The sequence below is a fragment of the Halichoerus grypus genome, chromosome 10, assembly GCF_964656455.1.
Source record: "Halichoerus grypus chromosome 10, mHalGry1.hap1.1, whole genome shotgun sequence".
In the NCBI taxonomy this organism is placed as follows: domain Eukaryota; kingdom Metazoa; phylum Chordata; class Mammalia; order Carnivora; family Phocidae; genus Halichoerus; species Halichoerus grypus.
In genome coordinates, this window is record NC_135721.1 from 41,230,905 (window position 1) to 41,256,328 (window position 25,424).

Genomic DNA, 25,424 nt, shown 5'->3' on the forward strand with positions numbered 1-25,424 from the left:
AAAAAAGATTTTATATATATATATATATTATTTTTTACTCTTTTGGCTAAAATCCTCTAGTGATCCTTGATTAACTTTTTTATAAATTGCTAGCAACCTATGATGACTTACAGTACCCCAGATGATCTGGCCTCTGCCCATTTCTCATTTCCTTCTTTTCCTCACTAAGCTCCTACAGCATTAGCCTACTCACTTCTTTGAACAGTGAAAGTTCTCTTCTGCTTCAGGGCTTTGGAACTTGTGAGAATAATATTATCTCCTATGTTAGTTAAGTGTCATTTGTCTCCATCTCCAAGAGGCCTTCCCTGAACTACCACTTGCCCATGATCCATCACTCTTCATCACATAATTTTTTTCTATGACAGGACTTATAACTCTCTGGTATAATGCTACTTATTTAGTTTAGTGCTTCATCCTTCTACTCCACTGGAAAGCAAAAGCTTTGAGAACAAGAAACTTTGGTTCTTGATCAATTCTAGGCACATAAGAGACATCCGTAAATATTTGCTGAGTAAGTGAGGAGAGACTAAAAAAATAAATAAATAAAATAAAGATAGAAAAAAGGAATATAGCTGCAGATGTGTAGATGAGAAATGAGCTCAATATATTTGAAAAACTAGTAAATTTAGTGCTTTGGCAGATAAATATAGGCCAGTAATGCCTAATACACTGGAAAACCAAGAATAAATCAGTTGATGATTAAAAAAGATGACACTAAGTTTAAACAATTTTTGGGAAGAGTTTTGATGAAAATTTAGATTTCAAGTAATCTTCATGTTATACAAAATGTGTTCAATATACTAAAAGACAAAAACTCTTACTGTTGATTCTAAAGGCCAACAAAAAAAAAATGGCAAAAAAGGAAACTACATATAAATTTCATTAATTAAAATACTATCAAACTTACACATAAATTTGTTAAAAGGTTAATATATCATGATCTAGTTGCATTTATCCCAAGGAGTCAAGGATAGTTCAGTATTAGAACATCCATAATTGTAATGTTCTATCTTAACAGGAAAGAACAAAAAGTCATATGCTTATTTAAACTTATTTTAATTAATATAATTCAAATGAGAAAACTAGAAATAAAATATATTTATTAACTTGATGAAATGTGCTTATTAGATTAGGCATCTGTATCTTAAATCCCCTAGGTTTAAAATATAAATGGCCTAAACTGTAGTTGATTAAAAATTAAAGGGGCTAATGAATCAATAGTACAAAATATAGTCTCTAGCACATGATAAATACTAAAAAACAAAACAAAATGAATAAATAAAGCATGGATAGTACTGAAACCTACATGTACTATGTTTTTTTTTTTTCTATACATACATATTTATGATGAAGTTTAATTTATAAATTAGGCACAGTAAGAGAACAGCAATAATAATAAAATAGAACAATTGTAACAATATACTCTAATAAAAATTATGTGAATATGGCCTCTCTCTCAAAATATCACATTACACTTTACTAACCCTTCTCCTTGTTTTGATGTGAGATGATGCCTTCATGCTGAGATGACGTGGGGTGAATGATGTAGGCCTTGTGACGTAGCATTAGGTCACTACTGACCTAACCATTCATCAGAAAGAGGATCATGTGCTTCTGGACCTCAGAAAGCAAAACTGTGGATAAGGAGGGGACTACTATAATGCTGATTTTTAGAAATCAGCCTATTATATACAGTTCACCTTTGAAAATGTGGGAGTTCGGGGTGTCAACACCCTGTGTAGTTGAAAATCCTCATATAACTTTTGACTTCCCAAAAACTTAATTACTAATACTCTACTGTTGACTAGAAGCCTTACCTATAACATAGTTGATTAACACATAGTCTGTATGTTATTATATACTGTATTTTTATAATAAAGTAAGCTAGAGAAAATGAAATATTAATAAGAAAATCATAAGGAAAAGAAAATATATTTACAGTACTGTATTGTAAAAAACACACATAAAAGTGGACCTACACGGGCGCCTGGGTGGCTCAGTCATTAAGCGTCTGCCTTCGGCTCAGGTCATGATCCCAGGGTCCTGGGATTGAGTCCCACATCAGGCTCCCTGCTCAGCGGGAAGCCTGCTTCTCCCTCTCCCACTCCCCCTGCTTGTGTTCCCTCTCTTGCTGTGTCTCTCTCTGTCAAATAAATAAATAAAATCTTAAAAAAAAAAAAAAAAAAAATGGACCTACACAGTTCAGACCTGTGCTGCTCAAGGGTCAACTGTAGTTTGTTTTTAGTGCTCTCTTTTATTATTATGGAGATTATTATTCACTATTTGCTAGATTAAGTTTGCTAATTGTGTTCTCCAAATTTCCCATATCCTTATTAACTTTCTGAATGACTAGATCTATAGGTTACCAAGAAATTTTGTTAAAAATATTTTTCATTATGAAGGCAAATTCATCACTAATTAATTAAAATGTCATTTTTGTTCTATGCTTTTTAAGTAGATGCATGCAAATTTAGAATTGTTACATTTTGATGAACTGAAACTTAGATAGCTATGTTCTCTAGAAAGGATAAATGTTTCCTTCTCTTAAGACTACTTAATTCTGGGGCGCCCGGGTGGCTCAGTCGTTATGCATCTGCTTTCGGCTCAGGTCATGATCCCAAGGTCCTGGGATCAAGCCCCGCATCAAGCCCCGCATCGGGCTCCCTGCCCTGCAGGAAGCCTGCTTCTCCCTCTTCTACTCCCCCTGCTTGTGTTCCCTCTCTTGCTGTGTCTCTCGCTGTCAAATAAATAAATAAAATCTTAAAAAAAAAGAGTACTTAATTCTATAAATATAAATATATGTATATTCACTTACATATGTATGTGTGTGTATGTTATTTAGCAGCATTTATTAGTTACTTGGCATTGTTCTAAATACTTCATAACTATTAACACAGTTAATGTTATCTAAATGTATCACTTGGAGAATCCTGGAACATATTATTGTATAAATTCATACCTTAATTATTTATAAATACCAGGTTATGAGTACAAAATCTCAAGAAGTATTATTCTGGTATTTTTTCCACCAAGAATCAAGGATGACTTAGTTCACTATGCCATATTCTTTTCTTGTTGAGCATAAATTTCCTAACTCTTTATTTCTCAAAGATTGTGGCTTTATACATGATCTTGTTTCAATGAACCCACCAGGCATGGGCCCAAAGCTCCATACCTATTCAATTGTTAAAACCCAAGGCACCATTTCCCTGGATTTTATAACCCACTCTTTTCAGTCATATTTTCAGAGCTTTTTTATTCCTTAGCAAGCTTTATTTATAGCCTCCTTCTATTCTTCTATATTATAAGATTTTTCCTATTGTCCTGGGATATTAGCTGCATATGCAAAAATGATATTAACTGAGTTATAAAAATCATTTCTAGATACTTTACAGCATTTTAGAATTTTTGAGATGTTTAAGCCCATATCCTTCAATAAATTATAATGAAATCTACACAATGGAAGTCTATATGTCAGTTAAAAGTATAAGAAATATCTCTGTGATCTTTGTAATATTTATGTGATAAAAGATCAATGTTAGGCATGAGTCAATTTATATGAAAGGAAAAAGAAATAAAATATTCTAATTTGTGTATATTTTGCATAATATTACACTATAAAATATTTAGGGGACTAAATATTAGTATATGTGGTTTAACATGAGGAAGAATAAAAGGAATAGGGGAATCAAGAAGGATTTTTTCACATTTGCCATATATTTTTCTGATTATTTTTATCTAAATATACTTACATTTTTAGTTTTTCAATGTGTCTCAAATGTGCAGTAATAGTTAAGATCAGACATTTTTGAAACTTGACTATATATAGTATTATTTGAAGTTAGTCCTTTAATATCTCTGTAGCTCATTTCATTATTTATAGATGAAGAAGATATTAATATCTTACTTCATAGTGTTGTTATGAAGAATAAATGAGACAATATATGTACAAGAATTGAAAGAGCCCAATTACCATCGTATTTGTGTCCCTCAATATTTCTTTAGTAAAACAATTGCAAATGATTTTTTAAATTACAATTTGGGCTCAATATAGGATGTAAATGCCACAGGGTAATGATTATACCAACAAATAAAGGCAGGGCATTAGTATTGAGAATCAATTATTTTCCTCTCATGTCTAGAATAGTGCAGGCTTGTAGCCTCCAAATCATAGAGGCTAGAACTAGTTGTGTATCAGATTTGGAAATATAATCTGAATAACCAAAACTGTTTACTGCAATCTCAAATATTTTCATTAGAATAAGACAAAGGCAAAATAGCAATTCTGGATTAGTATTAGAGGCTCATCACCTCAGTTGTATTATTATAAATGATTTTGAAAGAACATAATATATTACTTAGTAATTACAAATGATGGTATTTTAATTTCAAATGTCTAGTCTATTTATCTTAAGACCTTCAGAAGCAATTTGCTATGTCAGGTTAAAAAGAAGTCAATGGAGGTCACGGAAAAAAAAAAGTAATTTTAGAACATTCTCACAATGTATACACTAGAATTAGCGACATCATATTAATCATTAAAAAAAGAAAAAGAAAAAAGAAAAAAATATATACCCACAACAGCTCAGTTTAGATTAGGGATTGCTATGTTTAGTGTTAATATTTATCATTCCTTTTTATTTGATTTTATTTTATAATAAACATATATAGGTATATATTATGTTTTATATGTACATATACACACACATACACAGTGAAATTATTATTATAATCACACTAATCAACATCTCCATCTCCTCACATAGTGCCTTTTTTTGGAAAGCACCTCAAATCTACTCTCTTAGCAAATTTCCAGTATAGAATACAGCATTATTAACTTTAATCACCATGCTGTGCATTAGATCCCTAGAATTTATTCATCCTACATAACTGCATCTTTGTATCCTTATGACCAACATCTTCCCATTTCCTCCACCTCTATGACCCTGTTAACTACTATTCTACTCTGTTTCTATGTATTCAATTTAATTAGATTCGACATGTAAGTAAGATCATGCAGTATTTTTCTTGCTGTGTCTTGCTTATCTTACTTAGCATAATGTCTTCTAGATTCATTCATGTTGTTGCAAATGACAGGATCTCTCTATTTTTAAGGATGAATTACATATATATATGTATATATATACATATACACATATATATCTATATATATAGATAAATAGATATCTATATATCACATTTTCTTTATCCATTCATCCATAGATGGACACTTATGTTGTTTCTATATCTTGGCTATTGTAAATAATACTGCAGTGAACATGGGAGTGCAGATATCTCTTTGAAGTACTAATTTAATCTACTTTGGATATATACCCAAAGAGAAGGGTTGCTGGAACATAATGTCATCCTATTTTTAATATTTTGAGGAACCTCCACATGTTTTCCATAATGGTTGTAACAATTTACATTCCCACCAATAGTGTATAAGGGTTCCCTTTTCTCTACATTCTCACCAACATTTGTTATCTTTTCTTTTTCTTTTTTAAAAATTTTAAAAGATTTTATTTATTTACTAGAGTGAGAGTGAGCAAGTGAGAGGGAGAGAGAGAGAGAATTTGAAGTAGACTGCATTAAGGGTAGAGCCCGATGCGGGGCTCAATCCCATGACCCGAGATCATGACCTGAGCCAAAACCAAGAGTTGGGTGCTTCACTGAGACACCCAGGTGCCCCTTCTTTTTCTGATAATAGCCTAATAGTCTCCTCATGTTGTTTTCCTTCCACCATACATTTCACTGAGCACCAAAGCTCAGAATGTAGAGGTTGGTGAGTAGTAAATCTTTATGGAGATACATCTTGATTATTTATTGATTCTGTAAGATTGACTATGCACAGATTTAATCACTGAGGCATCGGAAAAGAAAGTTTCTAAATTAAATTGAAGACATGTTTGAAGAGTACAAATACCCCACAGAATTTCATATTTTTAGCCATGTTCTGTGATTCTAAGATAAAGAAGAGTCAGTTTCTACCAATATCCATTTGATTTAGTAAATTTTTCTATTTATACAAATTGTTTCCAATACAACAAATTTCATTACTTCAAAATATTTTTCCAGGTACCACTGAAATATGATTGTGATTAAATAACAACTGCCTCTCAATCATGAGAGAGAGTACCAAGTTTTTTAGGAAGGCAGTTTTTCTTACTTCTTCCTGGGTACTTAACAATCTGCATAACTGAACCTCTTACAATCTCATGAACTCTCTCACCCCTAAGAATCCTCAAGGCAAAAACCTGTTATCTGGAAACTTACATAAAGGTTCTGCTTCCAGAACAGCTCAAAGAAACATTCAACTTAATGTTGTATGTAAGTATATTTTAGTAAAATATATTACACATTTTGGAATAAGGAACATGTTGGTGACTGCCCAAGCGATTGGCAAAGGGGAGAGAGGGTAACTATAATAATGAAATGGATCCCTAACCTTCCAATCTGAAATGGACATCTTGAAGGGATTTTTTAAAGATAGGCATCACAGCATGGTAGCTCACCTCACGGGGAGTTTAAAGTACTTAGCATTCTTTGCTGTTGCTATTTTTTGAAATTACCCAAGCAACATTTCAATTTAGAAGTTATTTGTAGTAATAAGTTCCCACTAAATTGTTTGTTGTAATTATTTGATGCTTTTATAAGCCTCATAATAAAGAAGACTTGGTACAGAATGAATCAAATGTATTATCTTACACAAGCTATTTTATTCTGATCGTAAAAAACAAGAACATCAAATTACCATGAATTAAATATAACATTATTAGTGTCATGTTTTATTTTGTTTTGTCTTTCTGAGAATAATATTACACTGCTGTCGTAATATTTGACAGCACAAGTACTGGAAGAGATACACTACGCAGTTACCGAAAAGGTATTTATGTTTTCTGTATCAGAGCACTTAGGCATTATTGCTATAATAAACATAGATGCTACCAAAATTCCAGGGTCATTGTCATGTTAGCTAATGTTTAGGGAAAATGGATATATTTGCATACATTATTATTTTTGTTAACTTCCCATCTATAATTTTGTAGTTTCAATTGTTCATATGCTTCTCCAATGAGTCATACATCCTCAGAGTTGTCTCAAAAGTGAATAGTTCTCTTCACCTAACATGCTAGATTTGTTTGTATTTTGTGGTTTAATTCTTCATGTTCTCCTTATGCAATATGATATACACTGATGACCTCAGTTACTATCTATTTAAGGACAAATATTTTTGACTAATTATAGGAGAAACCAAAACCCGAAAGTCTTATTATGGAATAGTAATACCTCCAGGTCTATGACCAGGGGTTGCAGCTCTGTTTGTATTATTTTCTCATTTTTTGTCTTTAGGCTGGCTTTCTCATGGTTACAAAGATGACAAAGAGTAATTGTGCAAATTTGCTACTGTATTCATGTGCAGGGAGGGAAGAGACAGCATATCTCCATTAAGGAATAAAAATCTCTTCTAATCAGTACAACTGAACCAATTTAGGTCACATGTATATCCCAGAACCAATTAGCCTTTCTAAGGCAATGCTATTTGTTGATTTTCTTAATTCTGTACTCTGACATCTACTTGGGGCAAAATGGATAAGATTGCCCTGGCTACTTTAGAAGTTCAGTTTAATTAATATCCTCCCCAGGAACTAGAGATGGATCAATTTTCATTGAGTTCTATGGGCTTTTTGGGGAGGAATGGATACCTAAACTATATTGGCGCTATGGTAGGAAGTCTGAATGGGAAATCTGATGATGGTTAAACAATTTACAATGTCCACTGAGCCATCCATATATTCGCAATTTCTATATCAGTGTATGTAGCCCAGGACTGTCTTCAGAGCTCTCAATCAATCTGTCTAATTGTTAGTTTACATTTTCAAATGAGTGAGGTAATTACAATATTATAATATCTAGAAATTATTAGATATTTTCTATGAGTCCACTACATTTATTAAATGTTTACTCTTTCCCTTTCCATTAAAAAAAACCCCTAGTCATCTATATTTCTCACTGTAGATTGGCTGGATACGTATTATCATGTGAAAAATATTTTTTGACAAAATTTTAAATACTTAAGAAAACAGAAGCCTTGAAGAGGTGTTCCTGATAAAGCATCTTATAGAAACTGGGGCAATGAGGCAGCCATGTTCTTCCCATTAGAGTTTATCCCAGACTGGGTAGAGGAATGGGGAGAGATCCATGGGGTCCTAGAGGATGACATTATAGATCCTAGAGTTTTGAGAACTTTAGGCAGACTCATAAATACCTGTACATCCCAAATGTGACATGGGAAGAAATAGAGGACACTGGAATGAAATTATGGAGGAGAAAGGATAGTGTTCACTTGTTGGTAATCTTTGTGAGCCATTGACAGGAGGGTTTTCCCCAGTGTCCCAGTAATTTGCCAGATCATGAACCAGGGCACACTCTGGAAGGAGGGGTAGGGAGTGAATAGTAGAAGGTTAAGAACTAAAACACTTAGAGGTGTAGGTACTGAAATTGAAAACAAACAAACAAACAAAAACAACCAAAAAACCCATATTCATAGAAAAAAATTAGAATGACATTTCTTACGTGATTTTTTTTTACCGTAATGCATGCTTCCTATGTTAAGAACAATCTCATTAGGTAGGTGCTTTGATTACTCCCATTTTATCATTATAAACTATAGAAAGCTGCATTCATAATATTCCCCTCCATTCTCCATTCTTTCTTGAATAGACAGCATTAAATGAAAAAATTCATTCATTTGCTCAATCCAGAAACCTGATGGGCATTATGATTCAGACTCATTGCTCACATCCAGCCATGCTGCAAGCTAAGCCACAATTATTTTCTAAATATCATTTGATCCCATTTACTTGTCATCTCTATGACCCCCTAATTCAAAGCATCATAGACCCTCTTCTTCACTTATCCTCTCACCTCACATAAGCCCCTGAAATGCTTGCTTCACATCATTCTTTTAATTTTTCAAGCCATTTTCCAGGCTTCCGTTTATTAAAATAAATGTTTGCATGACTAAGTCTGGTTGATTTATTTCTCTCCTGAATTATTTAATGGCTTTCGTTGACCTTAGGGTGAATGTTGACTTCCTTAATATTAACGTATGATGAGTCTTACATCATCCTGTCTTCTATATAGCCTTGTTTCTTATTACCCTTCTTTAGTTCTTTCAAATCCAATTATATTAGCTTTCTAAATTTAATTTTTTATGTGCTATTGAATTTATCACAAATGCTGTTTCTTGTGGCAATAATATTCCCATTTTACTTACAAAGGAAACACATTTTTTCCCTCTGAACTCACTTTATGTTTCAGTTTCATCATATATATCATGGGTCCCAATCTTATCTCATGAATAATTTTATACACATACACACACACAAACACACACATACACACCATGCCTATAAAGTTATCCCAACTGTCTGCCTTTTCTGGAGATTGAAAACTCTGTGCTGTTTACTATATGACCCTATCTTAGTAACTAGCATTCAATGAGAGTGTAGGATCTGGATGTGGCTAATTTGGATTCATCTCCTGATTCAGATACTAACCGACTATGATAGAAAATGGTCATATTTTCATTTAATTAATTTTCTCTTCTTCCTTGAGACTGGTTCTTGGCCTGGATCATGGGAACCTCTTCCATATGTTCTTCCATGCTCTTTCTCTATCTACTAGTTTGATGATGATATGCAAAATGAATTTGGAAGTCAGGATTTGAAGATGAGCCACTAGAGAGAAACCTGGGTCCTTGAATCATCATTTGAAGGAGAGCTGCTTATGTAACTGGAACAGTTGTTTGGAATTTACTTATGTGAGACATTAACTTCTATTATATTGGAGCCAATATATATGTTTTGTTTGTTTCTTGTAACAGTCATTCTTATACTAACAACAACACTTAACTACCTGTGCCTCCAATTTTTCTCCTTTAAAGTGAGGGTAAGAAAAATATTTAATCACAGAGTTTTTTTGGAAAAATCAATGAAAAATATGTGCAAACCAATTATAACAATTGGTGACAGGTACTATGTTCACTATTTGTTGAGTGGATTAATTACTTAAGTGCCTATGGTCAAATATATATAATCGAAAGAAATTCCAAAGCAGTATTTCACAGGCCATATCTCGCTTATTGACATAATGTGTTCTTCCTATACAGTGTTGACCTATGCACTGTTAAATGAATATATTTTGGCTAATATTGAAAATTTTGGATTTCCTATTAAATCTGTATTTCTGATACGATTTGAAAATATCTGAGGAGCTGGCAGAAACTAGCTCTCCATTCCAATGTGGTTACAAGCAGGTGAGATAAATAGCTGCCACCATCTTTCAATGGGGCATGCATGCTCCAATGGGTTCAGTCACCACAACTTGCTGCTATCTCTTTACTCTGAGGATAATTAGTCCTTTATTATTTTATTAAGGGTACATTTATCAAAATTAGAAGAAACAACCCATGGAGAAAGAGGAGAGTTGAATATTTTGTAAATCGGGCAGATGTGTGTGTGTGTGTGTGTGTGTTAAGTGAAAAATCTATCACTCTTTAGGCTTTACCCCTTTAGGACAAACCTGCATGATCCTATAATTATTTCAGTGTTACTTCTGATCTACGAACCATTTCCTGAATCAGCTTGTATTTAAAAAGGTGGAACTGCTGGGCGTCTGGGTGGCTCAGTTGGTTAAGCGACTGCCTTCGGCTCAGGTCATGATCCCGGAGTCCTGGGATCGAGTCCCACATCGGGCTCCCGGCTCAGCGGGGAGCCTGCTTCTCCCTCTGACCCTATCCCCTCTCATGCTGTTTCTCTCTCTCTGTCAAATAAATAAATAAATAAACAAAATCTTTAAAAAGGTGGAACTGCTTAAACACTTAGATCCAAAACATTTTTGTGAGTGGTAGTGGTGTTCTTTATACCGTATATAAGAAATAGCAAGATATCCTACCATCACTAACAGAAGGTCTATCAATAATTAAATATTTATGGAAATAGATAAGATGAAAATATCCTTTCAACAGGAACAGCATAAGCAAAGGTATTTGTAAATATACCTGATATCCTCTAGTTTTTTCACACATACTGAATCTTATTTTCTTTTATATTAAATAAGAAAATTGTGATATGTTAACGTTTTTCAAACATTGTTCCATGAAGCTCTAGTGATACTGAGGACAACATAGGAAGAATGAGTGGGTAATTGGACAAGGATCTCGTTCCCAATTGCAGTATCAGAGTAGCTAGAATTATATTCCATATAAAGCATTAGAGCATCATGAAATATTTTTTTCTAAGGAAAATACTATCTCTTTTCAATGTAAAGATTTTGATAACTGGTAGGCTGAATGACATGTTTATTTTCCTGAGAAGAGAAAACAAGCAAACTAATAATAATAATCATCATAATAATAAAACAGAGCTGGAAACAACATACTGAAGTATCCTGAGGGTTTTGGTTTTCATATTTATGACTCCATAAAGCTGCATAAAGAAGAAGGAAAGAGTCTCCATAGTCATGTCCCCAGATACTACATAATATGGTATAAGGTTAAACGATTTCTGTTAGCTCTAATATCAACATTTATCGCTTAACTATTAAATGAGCTAATTTTCAAGATTATATATCTTCATATTTATATAAAGTATCTTAATATATAATTTTATAAGTGTACACAAATCTAATTCTACTAAAACATTCTTACTCTGATTTTTATGACTATGAGATCATATTTATCACCAGGAGTAACTCTATAGTCTGTTTCCTCAGAAATAGGCCATTGGACTGTTAAACTAAAAGCAAAAGAAATTCCAGCCTCATTTTGTCATCCAATGATGAATAATCAGTATTTCCTATTCTGTTCATTTCTGCTGTATTTCAGTGTTTTTACAGTATCACAGAACTTAAGTGGAGCTCAAGTTTGTTTTTTTTTTCTTCTGTGAGGGACAGATTGAGAGACAGAGTGATTGAGAAAGAAAGAAAAAGAGAGGGAAAAAAACAGTAAGATGTGGGGGTTCGAAATGCAAAAACTTAACTATGTCTAATATTAGTAAATGTTTGAGACATGAGTCTTTTTCATAAATTTTAAGTAAGAATACATGTATCAGTGGAGAAGGGTTTACTGAGCATGAGACTTGCTTGCCAGACTGATCTGGATCAAGTCTTCTGAGGATGATCCATTTCAAGATTTGAGAGGGATAGTCTCAAACATCAGGCATTATATATTCCAGAGCAATCAGATTCTTTTATAATTCACATACACTGGCAGTGTGATAAGGTTTTGTTTTCTAAAGAGCAAAATCTGTGCAAAATTTGTTTACAATTGATGTGTATTGAGAATTTTAATAACCTCCAATAGTCTTCTATGTCAGAAAGTCTTCCATGTCATATAACAACAGATTATTGACAAGTAGTCTGACAATGTTCAAGAAAAAATAGGACTTTCATCTTCATTTTAGATTTTACTTTTATGACTACTTTCAGTCATTAAGTTCAGTCATTAAGATCAACTGATAGTTGATACAGAGAAATTTATCACATAAAGATAAACCCACACCAAAATTAGTCTAACTGGGTAGCATATCAAGCTATCCTTTCTGATCAAGTAGAAGAACCCTATCTAGTATTCCTAGGCTATCTCATCAAGAACCAACAGTACCTTTATTACTCCTAAATCTATCTTCTGTTCATATGTCTTACAAGGGAAAGATTAATATCTTTGGATACCTGCTGAACAGAGACACACTGCAATTCAGATGCTTAAAAAGATCTCAATTAGCATTGTTCAGTATATCCTTCTCTCTATTGTCTCATTAAATGGAACCATAGCCAACCCACATGAGCCAAATGATTAATTTAGACTGATTCTCTACTTTGTCTTTATCATCTCACTCAAGTTACATGTACTGATATAAGTTCTAACAATGCTTCCTTAAAAATAAATTTAAAATATGGCACAACACCCAGTTTCCCTTTTCAAAGATTCATCTTTCACCTGAACTAATTTATTGCCTCTATAATCACCCTAATCCTATTTTTTTTACCCAATCAGTAGAATGGCATGATATATAAACCTAAACTTAGCATTTGTAATTTAGAAGATTAATTAATAACTAAGTCAATTTATTTTATTATTTTTTTTAATTTTTTAAAAAGATTTTATTTATTTGACAGAGAGCGAGAGCAGGAACACAAGCAGGGGGAGCGGGAGAGGGAGAAGCAGGCTTCCTGCTGAGCAGGGAGCCCGATGAGGGGCTCGATCCCAGGACTGTGGGATCATGACCTGAGCTGAAGGCAGACACTTAACGCGTGAGCCACCCAGGCGCCCCAATAACTAAGTCAATTTAAATCATAGCTATACATAAAACAGCCTAATGAATATAACAATTGGTCTTTTGAAAGTCCTTAAAACACTTTACATAGATATAGTATACTGCAGTTGGAATGCTGAAGTAAATATGAGATGAGAAGGGGGAGAGGAGAGAGCATGGATCACGACCCATGGAGATGACTATGGTTGGAAAGAGAATTCATAGGGCAACATCTTCTCATTTCAAATTACCACAGTCCTTAATATGTATGTCTAAAATGTTCAGTCATGAAGGAGAAGAAATATGATGCTCTTCTGAGTTTATTCCTTTGTAGGTAACTTGATTTTAGTCTCAGGTGATTGAGAAATACCTTTCATAACATGAGTTGGACAATGAAAAGAAAATATTTACTTTAAGGTCTTCTAGAATTAAATACTTCAACTACACTTCAAAACAATGTAAGCTATAAAATTACTTAATAATATTCAATTAAGAAGTACATAATTGTAAAAAAAGAGGCAAATTTCATGTATAAAATGATTATGCCATGAAACAAGTAAAATCTATATTTTTATAATTAATTTTTCAAGATTGATGAAAAGATAAAATCACTTAAAAATAAACAAAGGCTAAGGATGTTAAAATCTAGCACCAACAAACTCAAGGAACTTCTAAAAAACGTATTTGAAAATGAAGAAAATGAGCACAGAATGAAATTATGGGATCCATAGGGGAAAAACTAAACCAACCCCCTCCCCCCCGCAAATAAATAAGTAAAACAAGAGCACACCTAATGCCCAGATCTTAATTTCTAATACCATTCTCCATTAAAAGAAACTAGAGTTCCTTGGAATTCTAGGACCAGGACAGGAAAGATATGAGTTTTATAATGCCAGAAAGTAGGAAAGTGCTAAACATACATACACAAATGGGAGTATGGGCATATTAAAGGACACACAAGAATCAACTAAAAGAGCTCCCAGTGGACAAAGCTGGGATAATATGAGCAAAAAAATAAATAATTATTGGATTATAACACAAAATATAAAATACAAATTTATGAATACTGACATAAGCACATGATTAAATAAATAAATGGGAAAAGATAGGTGAAACACTTGTGGATAATTAATCAAAATAATTTATGTAGATAATTCAACTCTCTATCAAGGTTAACATCAATAGTAATGAGTCATCATGAGAATATATATCCTTGATATGAAATTGTGAGAATGGTACATTACCTCTGTGGTCTGACTCCCATGAATGCATTACCCCTGTGCAATCATGAGAAACCCTCAAACAAGAAACATTCTACAAAATACCTGACCAGTACTTCTCACAATTGTCAAGGTCATCAAGAACAAGGAAGTCAGACAGATGAACTCTTACAGCTAGTAGAAGCCTACAGATGATGAATAAATGTAATAGTTATCTTGCATGTGATCCTAGAGCAGTAAAAGAACATTTAGAAAAACTGAGGAAATGTGAATAAAGAATGGACTTGGTATAACAATAATGCATTGATACTGTGAAAAATATGTCATATATATATATATTTTTTAAATATACCATATTAATGAAAAATGTTAATATAGGAGAAACTGGCTATGGTGTACCTGGGAACTCTGTAATATCTTTGTAACTTTCCCATAAATGTCAAACTACTCTCAAATAAAAAGTTTATTATATGAAAAATAATGGAATCCATTTTCCAGTTCCACATGTAAAAAACTTGGAAGTCACCACTCTGTACTAACAAGTAAAAAGCTGAACAGACTGAAAAATTAATAACTCTTCTTGTGTGCTCAAGAAGAGAGGACACAGGGCAAAATACTGCCCTCAAGACTGGAGAGACAGCCAGGTGAATATAAGAAGTTGTGGGGCTTACCTGAGCAGAGACTCACAGTAGAGCTTTCTGCGAGAACCAATGCCAGAGCAGCAACACCAGAACTGTAATTGATGAATTGCTGGAGTCTCAGGGTGGATAACCAATAGCTGAAACTTCCAGGGGACCCAGGCAGTGTAGGGAGGACAAGAATTTTGTGAGGTTTACCTCCAGAAGCTCAAACAGTTTCTCACAGTAGAGATCTGAGGAAAATCCCCTTCAGATCTAGCAGAGGGAAGTGAAAAGGAAGCATTCTGAAATACTGAACAGCAGTGTGTTCTTAACAAGGCCTGCCCTCAGCAGAAACCAATTAACCAGAGCCTAACTCGCTGTGGTATTATCACAGCCCAACTGACCTGGCAAAAGGGAAATACCCAATTCCTACCCTCTTTAGCCATCCTATCTCACCTAATGGAGACAAAACAAGTAAGCAAAACAAACAAACAAAAACAAAAAAAACACTGAAAAACACTTGTGAAGTACATAGTCCAAAGGCATAGACTCACCAATAGACAGAGATCAAATCATAGCACCATAGATCACTTACCCTCCCATCATATCTCACACCATATTACTGAAGATCTATTTACAGCAGTTCCTTTATCCAGTACATCATGTCCCACTATCAAGAACAAAAATTACAAGGTATACTAAAAGGTAAAAAACAAAGAAGCTCTATTTGAAGAGACAGAACAAACATAAGAAACAGACACAGCAGAAATGTTGGAATTATCAGACCAAGAATTTAAAAATACTGTGAAATATCTTACCATTTATTTGTAACATCTTTAATGTTTTTTCATCAATGTCTTATAAGTTTCAGAGTACAAGTCTTTCACTTCCTTGGTTAAATTTAATCCTAGGTATTTTTTGATGCAATTTTGTAAAAGGAATTGTTTTTTAAATTTCTTTTTCTGCTAGTTTGTCATTAATGTATAGAAACATAATAGATTGCAGCATTATTTACAATTACCAAGATATGGAAGCAACCCAAGTGTCCACTGATAGATGAACCCAGGTGTCCACTGATAGATACACACACACACACACACACACACACACACACACAGAGGAATATTACTCAGACATAAAAAAGAAAGAAATCTTGCCAATTGCAACAACATGGATTGACCTTAAAGGGTATTATGCAAAGTGAAATAAGTTAGCCAGAGAAAGACAAATACAGTATGATTTCACTTGTATGTGGAAACTAAAAAAAAAAAAAAAAAAAAAAAGGAGACTCATAAATTTAGAGAACAAACTGGTGGTTGTCAGACAGGAGAGAGGTAGAGGGATAGGCAAAATCAGTGAAGGGGACTAAGACATACAAAGTTCCAGTTAGAAAATAAGTCAAAGGAATGTAAAATATAGCATAGGAAATATAGTCAGTATTATTGTAATAACTTTGTATGGTGACATGTAACTACACTTTGTGGTGAGCATTCCATAATGTATATAAATGTTGAATTGCTATAGTATACACTTGAAATTAATATAATGTGTGTTAATTATACTTCAATTAAAAACAGGTGGATAAAACAACCATAAGAATGCCTTTTTTGTTTGTTTGTTTCAATTTTTTATTTAAATTCTAGTGAGTTAACATGTAGGGTAATAAAGTTTTCAGGAATAGAATTAAGTGATTCATCACTTACATACAACACCAGGTGCTCAACATAATAAGTGCCCTTCTTAATACCCATCACCCATTTAGCCCACCCCCTGCCCACCTCCCCTCCATCAACCCTCATTTTGTTCTCTATTGTTAAGAGTCTCTGATGGTTTGCTTCCTTTGATGGGCTTTTTAGAACACAGGACATGGCTAAGAAAGAATCTCTGAGCTAGAGAATATATCAAAAACCAAAAGCAAAGACAACAAAGATTGAAAAATAAAATAAAACGAAAGAGCAAGGACTGTGGGACAAATACAAAATGTGTAACATACACATAATGGGACTACCAGAAGGAGAAGAAATCAAAACAAAACAAAACAAAAAAAACCCTAAAAAACAGAATATGCAAAATGATAATGTCAGAGTTCCCCCAAATTAATAAAAAACACAAAACCATAGACCCAGGAATCTCAGAGTATTAAGCAGGATAAATGCCCCTTGAAAACTACACCTGGGAATTTCATTTCAAACTACAGGAAATCAGATATATAGAAATAATCCTGAAAAAATGCCAAAGGGGAAAAATAAACACCTTACCAGAATTGTACCCAATAACTAAAGTATAGGAAAAAAAAGACTACCAACCTAGAAATGATTCTTCAAAAGTGAAAAAGAAATAAAGGAGAAATTTTCTCAGATGGACTGAGGGAACTTTTTGCCAGTAAACCACCTTGCAAGAAATGTTAAAATAAATTCTTTAGAGAAGGAAAAAAATATATGTAGGTCAGAAACTTGGATCAATGTAAAGAAAGGAATAGTGTCAAAGAATTAATAGCTAAAATAAAAATGAAAAATTGTTTTTCTTATCACTAAGTGATCAGATAACAGTGTGTTAATTATAATAATATCAAAAATGTATTTGATTACATAAGTTTATGCATAAGGGAAATGAAAGACAATAATGATACAAGGGACAGGAGGAGAAGTTAGTATTATTTTGTTATTATATGGTACTCACACTGCCTATGATGTGTATTGCATTATTTCAAAGTGGACTTGGATTAGCCTGTAAAATGTATATTGCAAACTCTAGGACAAACACTAAAAAAAAATAAAAAACAACAACAAAACAAAACAACAACAAAAACCTACAGCCAATTAGGCCAACCACGCTCTTTTCCCAGATGTGTAATGACTGCAAACAGCAGCTTCCTCAGCAGTATACACGGTCTGTTGCGCATATGGGTTGCCCTAAGAACAAAGAGATAGACCTTTCCATTGGACATTTATGTCTGAAGTTGTCCTAGTCCAGGCCCCAGACAGGTATGTGGAGTGCCATTGGCCTCAGGGCACAGTGGCCAGGATCCACATTGGCCAAGTCATCAGATCCATCAGTTCCACACCACAAAACAAGGATTGAGGCCCTATGCAGGGCCAAATTCAAGTTACCTGGCTGCTAGAAGACCCACATCTCCAAGAAGTAAGGTGGTGCCAAGTTTAACATGGATGGATTTGAATACATGGTAGCTGAAAAGCAGCTCCTTTTGGTTGGCTGTGGGGTCAAATACATTCTACTCATGGCCTTAGAGAAGTAGCAGGCTCTGCATTCCTGAAGTCATCAGCACTGCCTGATCTTTACTTACCAATAAAAACTACTTCCTGTCCCCAATAAAAGAGTTAACAACAACAACAGAAAAAGCAAAATGAATAAAAAACACCAAGTACAGTTGACCCTTGAACAACGTGGGTTTGAACTGTGCAGGTCCACTTATACATGGATATTTTACCGTACTGCAAATGTATTTTTCTTCCTTATGATTTTCTTAAAAACATTTTCTTTTTCTAGTTAACTTTATTGTAAGAATATAGTATATAATACATATAACATACAAAATATGTGTTAATGGACTATTTATGTTATCATAACCCAGGTTTCCAGTCAATAGCAGACTATTTGTAGTTGTTTTGGGGGAGTCAAAGGTTATATGTGAATTTTTGATTGTGCAGGAGAGGGGTGGGGGTGTGGTACCTCTAACCCCCCCTATTGTTCAAGGATCAACTTTATAAGTGACATGCTAAGAAAGGAGAGAAAATGGAATAATAAAATGTATACTTAAAACCACAGAAGTCAGAAAAAATAATGCAAGACAAAAATAAAAATGAAAACAAGGGCAACAAATAGAAAACAGTAAGAAATACAGTAGATATCATTCCAATTACATCAATAATCACTTGGAATGTCAATGGCCGAAATGTACCAATTAAAAGACAGATTTTTGGAATCCATCACAAAATAAGACCTATCTATATAGTGTTTATAAGAAACCCAATTGAAATATAATGACCCATATGAATTAAAAGCAAATGCATGGATAAAGATATACTATGCTGATACTAATTTTTTTTAAAAAAAAAGATAAACTAGAGTAGCTATATTAATTTCAAATAGAACAGAATTCAGAGCTAAAATATTATCAGGGATAAAGATGAGGCATTACATAGTGATAAAAGGTTATTCTATAGGGAGACATAACAGTCCCAACTGTGTGAATGCTCTAATAGTAGCCCATCAAAACACATGACGCAAAAACTAATGGAACTTCAAAGAGAAACAGATGAATCCATATCTAAGTTAGAGAATTCAATACTCTTCTATCACACATGGACAGATCTGGCAGGTAGAAAATCAGTCAGAACATAGTTGAACTCAACAACACCATCAATCAACTGGATATAATTGACATGTATAAAGTACTTCATCCAACAACAGAAGAATACAAGTTCTTCTCAAGTTCACATGGAGCATTTACCAATATAGACCACATTCTGGGCCATAAAACACCGTAACACATTTAAGATAATAGAAATACAATGTTTATTCTCAGCCCACAAAGGAATTAAACTGGAAATCAGTAGGAGAAAGATAGCTGGAAAATCGCAAAATGCATGGAGATTAAACAACACACTTCTAAATAACACATCGATGAAAGTAGAAATCTTAAGACAAATTACAAGTATTTTTAATACAAGGTTAATATATAAAAGTCAATGGATTTTCTAGGTACCAGGAACAAGAAAAATGTAAATTCAAATTAAAAACACAATACTATTTGCATAAACAGCCAAAAATAGTAAATGCTTGGGTTTAATTCTGGCAAAATATGTACAAGATAGAGAAAACTACAAGACTCTGATGAATGAAATTAAAGGACTAAATAAATTGATAAATATGTCATGTTTATGAATAGGAAGTCTCAATATTACTACAATGCCAATTCTTCCCAACTTGATCTATAGATTCAATGCAATTCCCATAAAAATCCCAGCAAATTATATTGCGAATATCAACAAACTGATAAAGTTTATATAAAGAGGCAAAAGAGCCTGAATGGCCAACACAATATTGAAGGAAAGGAATGAAGTTGGAGAACTGACACTACCATACTTCAGAACATACTATAGTGCCTTGGTAATCAAGACAGTGTGTGGTATTGGTGAAAGAATGGACAAAGAAATCAATGCATTGTACTAGGGAGCCCAGAAATAGACCCCCCAAAATATGGTCAACTGATCTCTGACAAAGGAGCAAAAGCAATATAATAGAGCAAAGATAGTGTTGAACTAATGGTGCTGGAATAACTGGACATCTACATGCAAAAAAAAAAAAAAAAAAGAAAGAAAAAAGAATCTAGAACCAAACCTTACGTTCTCCACAAAAACTATCTAAAAAATAGACCATAGACCTAAATATGAAATACAGAAGTATAAATTCCTTCAGTATAACACAGGAGAAAACCTAGATGACCTTGGGCATGGTAGTGACTTTTTAGATAAAACACTAAAGGCATGATCCATGAAAAAAATTGATTAGCTAGGCTTCATTAAAGTTTAAAAACTTATGTTCTATGAAAGACAACATCAAGAGAATGAGCAGACAAGCTTCACACTGGGAGAAAATATTTGCCAAATTTCATAAAAGACTATTGTCCAATATATACAAAGAACTCTTAAAACTAAACAAGAAAAAAAATTTAAACAAATGAAAGACCTTCAGACACCACACTAAGTAAGATATACACATGGCAAAACAGCATATGAAAAGATGTTCCACAACATAATTTTTTTTATCAGGGAAATTCAAATTAACACAATAACAAGATATCACTACAACCTACTAGAATGGCCAAATTCCAGAACACTAACATCAAATGCTGGTGAGGATGTGGAGCAATGGAAACTCCCATTTAGTGCTCATGGGAATGCAAAATGGTATAGCCACTGTGGAAGACAGTTTGGCAGTTTCTTACAAAACTAAATACACTATCACCATACTATCCAGCAACATCCCTCCTAGGTATTTACCCAAACAGTTGAGAACTTATGTCAACACAAAAACCTGCACACAAACATTCATAGCAGCTTTATTCATAATTGTTAAAACTTGCAAGCAACCAAGATGTCCTTCAGTCAGGGAATGGTATGTACATCCAAACGATGAAATATTATTCGGCACTAAAAAGAAATGAGCTATCAAACCCATAAAAGGATATGGAGGAAACTTAAAAGCGTATTCCTAAGTCAAAGAAGCCAATCTGGAAAAGGCTATATACTATATGATTCCAAATTTATGACATTCTGGAAAAGGCATAACTACAGAAACATTTAAAACATCAGGTCTGAGGAGGAGGGAGGCATAGAGAGGCAGAGCACAGGATTTTAAGGGCTATAAAAATACTCTATATGATACCATAATGATGCATACATGTCATTATATATTTGTGCAAACCCACAGAATATACAACACCAACAGCAAACCATGATGTAAACTAGACATTGGGTCATTACAGTGTGTCAATATAGGTTTATTACTTGTAACAAGTGTACTATTATGTAGGGGATATTGATGATGTAGGGAGTCTATGCATGCATGGCAACAGGGGATAAATGGGAAATCTCTGTACTTACCTCTCAATTTTGCTACAAACCTAAAATTGCTCTAAAAACATAAAGTCTTACTAAAAAAAGGATGTGAAATTAAAAAAAAAACTTTGTAGACAAAATTTAGAGAATTTATTTCCAACACAACAGATCTAAAGAAATGTTTAAAAAATACTTAAAACACAAGAATATGATATCAAAGAATAAGTTGAATGAAACACTTAAAGGTGAAAAATAACATAATTTTATAATGTGTGTGTGTGTGTATACTTTTTCTTTTTTATATTTAACTTGTATCTGACAGGTGCTGAACAACACTTTCCATCTATGGGTTATAGCGTTCTGTCATAACTACTCTACTCTGTGGTTGTAGAACAAAAGTGGCCCTAGACAATACATAAACAAATGAGCATGGCTATCTTTAAAAATGTTATCCTCAAACTACATTCTCATCCACCAAAAAATATTTAAAATTAGTATGAAAAATGTAAACTCTAATATAAAATTAGTAATCTTATGGATATATATGCATATTATTTTCCACATTGTACTCACTTTCTATTATAATATATGCTGCTTTTTTGGAAAATAAAATTCTATTATAGCATATAATGAGAATATACATTTTCCTGAGAAAAAGTTGGAAAGTGAGTTTAGTATCAGTATGAAAAATAATCCATACTCACAGAATATATTATTACTATTTATGGAATTATAAATTTTCTACATCTCATATAAATACATATATGAAGGGTTATATTTATTTATAAGCTTATTAATACATTTTAGCATCCTGAAGGTGAAATGTGAATTTTTAATGAACACTCAAACTATTTATACTTGCATGAACCTAAAAAATATATAAATATTTCATTTACCAAATTTCTAGAATGTATACTGCTATGTGAAAATACCTAATATTTTATTATTTTTTTAAAGATTTATTTATTTATTTGAGAGAGAGAGAGAGAAAGAGAGTGCAGTGGGGACGGGTAGACGGAGAGGGAGAGAGAATCTCTAGTAGACTCCCCGCTGAGTGCAAACCTGAGCCAAAACCAAGAGTCAGACGCTCATCCGACTGAGCCACCCAGGTGCCCCCAAAATATCTAATATTTTAATAGATCTTTGTATATCACATAACTTTTTCCCCTTAGACATGTAGATGTTTCTAAAACAGATTACAGATTAATTGTTGAGATGTTAGCAGTTCAGTACTGATTAAATATTGTTCTCCAAAAAAATGGCTAAAACCTAAACTAATAAAAAAATTATAGTTTTGGGAGGTGGAATAATTTTAGGAATGGGCATGTTCTTATGGAGGGTAGGACAATGAGTGAGTTGGCTAGTTAGGCAAGACACCTGAGGACACTTAATGATTTTCAGGAAAAAGGCAAGGAATCTTGAGATTGAGGAAAATATAAGAGGAGGGAATGTATGTGTATGATAGGTAGTCTTGACTACTTTTCCTGGCCCATACCAACTTGTACACATTTATTATTTCCATATTAAGCAGTTAAGTCCTATTTTTCCCCTATTTTACAGACTGAAATTTGAAGAAGTAAAAGAAAGAAAAATGTATTCAGTGAAGGGCTTTATTATTCTTATAAAGTCAGAAATCAACTTTAAAATGCATTTTTTGGGAAAATTATGGAAATAGCCAAATGTCAGATTTGGGCAGCTTCTTATGCTATGGCTATGGACATCTGTCTTAGACAGGCTTGCACATGAATAATGAGTTTCCACCAGAAGGTTGGAAGCTGCCTGATGAAATCTGCTGCTTGGTACCTTGAACACATTTGGAAGGAAAACAAAGCCAGCTTTGCTGAAGGTGAAAGACAGAGGACCGCATATATAAATCCCTGCATTGATCCTAGATTTTAGCTTTTCTGCATCTTCAGATACATGCTTTAGCTAAAAATTTCTTCTCTTCCTACATCTTACAAACTAGGAACAACTTCGTATATATATCAGTTTTCCTCACCTAGAAAGAAGTTTCCTTTTTGGGACTGTCTTTCCAGTATTGGGACTGTATTGGGATGGGATTTTGTGTGTATGAATTTGTATTTTGAGAACATTCCATAACATCTTTTGAGATAGGCTAGCATCACTATCTTGTAGAATGTTCCCAACAGGATTAAAATACAAATGTACCAGAGTACGAACTGATCACCATTACCTGAATAAAATTTAACCAGGGAGTGGATATCTAGCAAGAAAATATATGGTCTTTGGAAAGTATGGACTTTATAATCTGGGAGCAGTGTGAAATAAATTCAGGCTTTTGGATTAGGGAAATGAAAGCACCAATACGTGTAATTATTCATTCCTGTATTTATCAGTTAGTGAATGTTGACCACAGAGAATATAAGCAAGAATAAATCATTGTCTTCGCCTCTACCCTCAAGGAGGCAATAAGAAAAATTGAAGATATCTAAGAACTATTCAAACCTAAATTATTTTGATGTATGGGATGAAAGGTGATCCTGAAAGCAGAAAATCCAGATATGTGATCAGACTAAAAACCTGATTAAGTGATTTATTCATTTCTAATTATTAAAATATGAGATTAAAATTTTAGATTTTTTTTAACACTGAAGAATATAAATAGAAAACTAAAATGTGCTTCATATATTACCACCTAGAAATTACAACTGTTTGTATTTTGGTGATTTTTTTATATCTGTAAAAAATTATCAAGAGACCATTCAGCTAAAAGAAAAAAAAAATGGTAGCCACCATCCAGAATGAACATTGTTATTATTCCTAATTATCTCTTTATATTTTATAATGTATCAGTTTTTGTGGATATATCCCCAACTAATGTTTCAGTTCTTATTTGTAAATGTTCAGAGCCCAGCTTATTTTAATGTACATTATTTTAATTATGTTTCTGCCCTTATGCTTTAATTATGATTCCATACATTCTTCAAAGTTTACTTTAATGCTGCCACACCATTTCCCCTCACAATATCACTAACACAGAATTGTCTGTATATTCTGTCCATACTAAATATTGAGGATGGGGGTGCCTGAGTGGCTCAGTTGGTTAAGCATCCAACTCTTGGTATCAGCCCAGGTTATGATCTCAGGGTCCTGAGTCTGAGCCCTGTGTCAGGCTCTGCATTCACAGAGTCTGCTTGAGATCTTCCTTGGTCCTTGCGCACCGCCCCCATCTCTCTCTCTCAAATAAATAAATAAAATCTTTAAAGAAAGAAAATTGAGGATGAATAGGATGTTAAACCCTAGAATGATGGAGAGGTAATGGAACAAATAAAAAACTGCATGCTAATTTGTTTCTGTTTTCCAAAGTCCATTTATTTAGTCAGTTTGGACAGCTGTAACAAGCTACCACAGCCTGAGTAACTGCGAAAACTGGTTATTTGTTACAGTTCTGGAGGCTGTACACCGTCCAGGTGCTGGACGATTCAGTGACTAGTGAGAGCCAGCTTCCTGGCTGGTAGATGGTCAGTTTCCATCCGTGTGCTCACGTGGCCTTTCCTCCTTTCCTGCTCTGGAGAGAGTGAGCTCTTCTGCCCCTTCTTCTTCTTTTAAGGGCATTAATCCCATGATGAAAACCCCACCTTCATGACCTAATCTAACTATAATTACCTAAAAAGGCCCCACTTCTAAATACCATCACTTTGAAGCATAGGCTTTAACATATGA

At 33.5% G+C, this 25,424-nt stretch overlaps 1 pseudogene; it reads left to right on the forward strand.

Annotated features, from left to right (window-relative positions):
* Positions 1-17,968: 17,968 nt before the first annotated feature.
* On the forward strand, positions 17,969-18,091 carry LOC118549278 (small nucleolar RNA SNORA70; annotated as a pseudogene).
* The last annotated feature ends 7,333 nt before the right edge of the window (positions 18,092-25,424 follow it).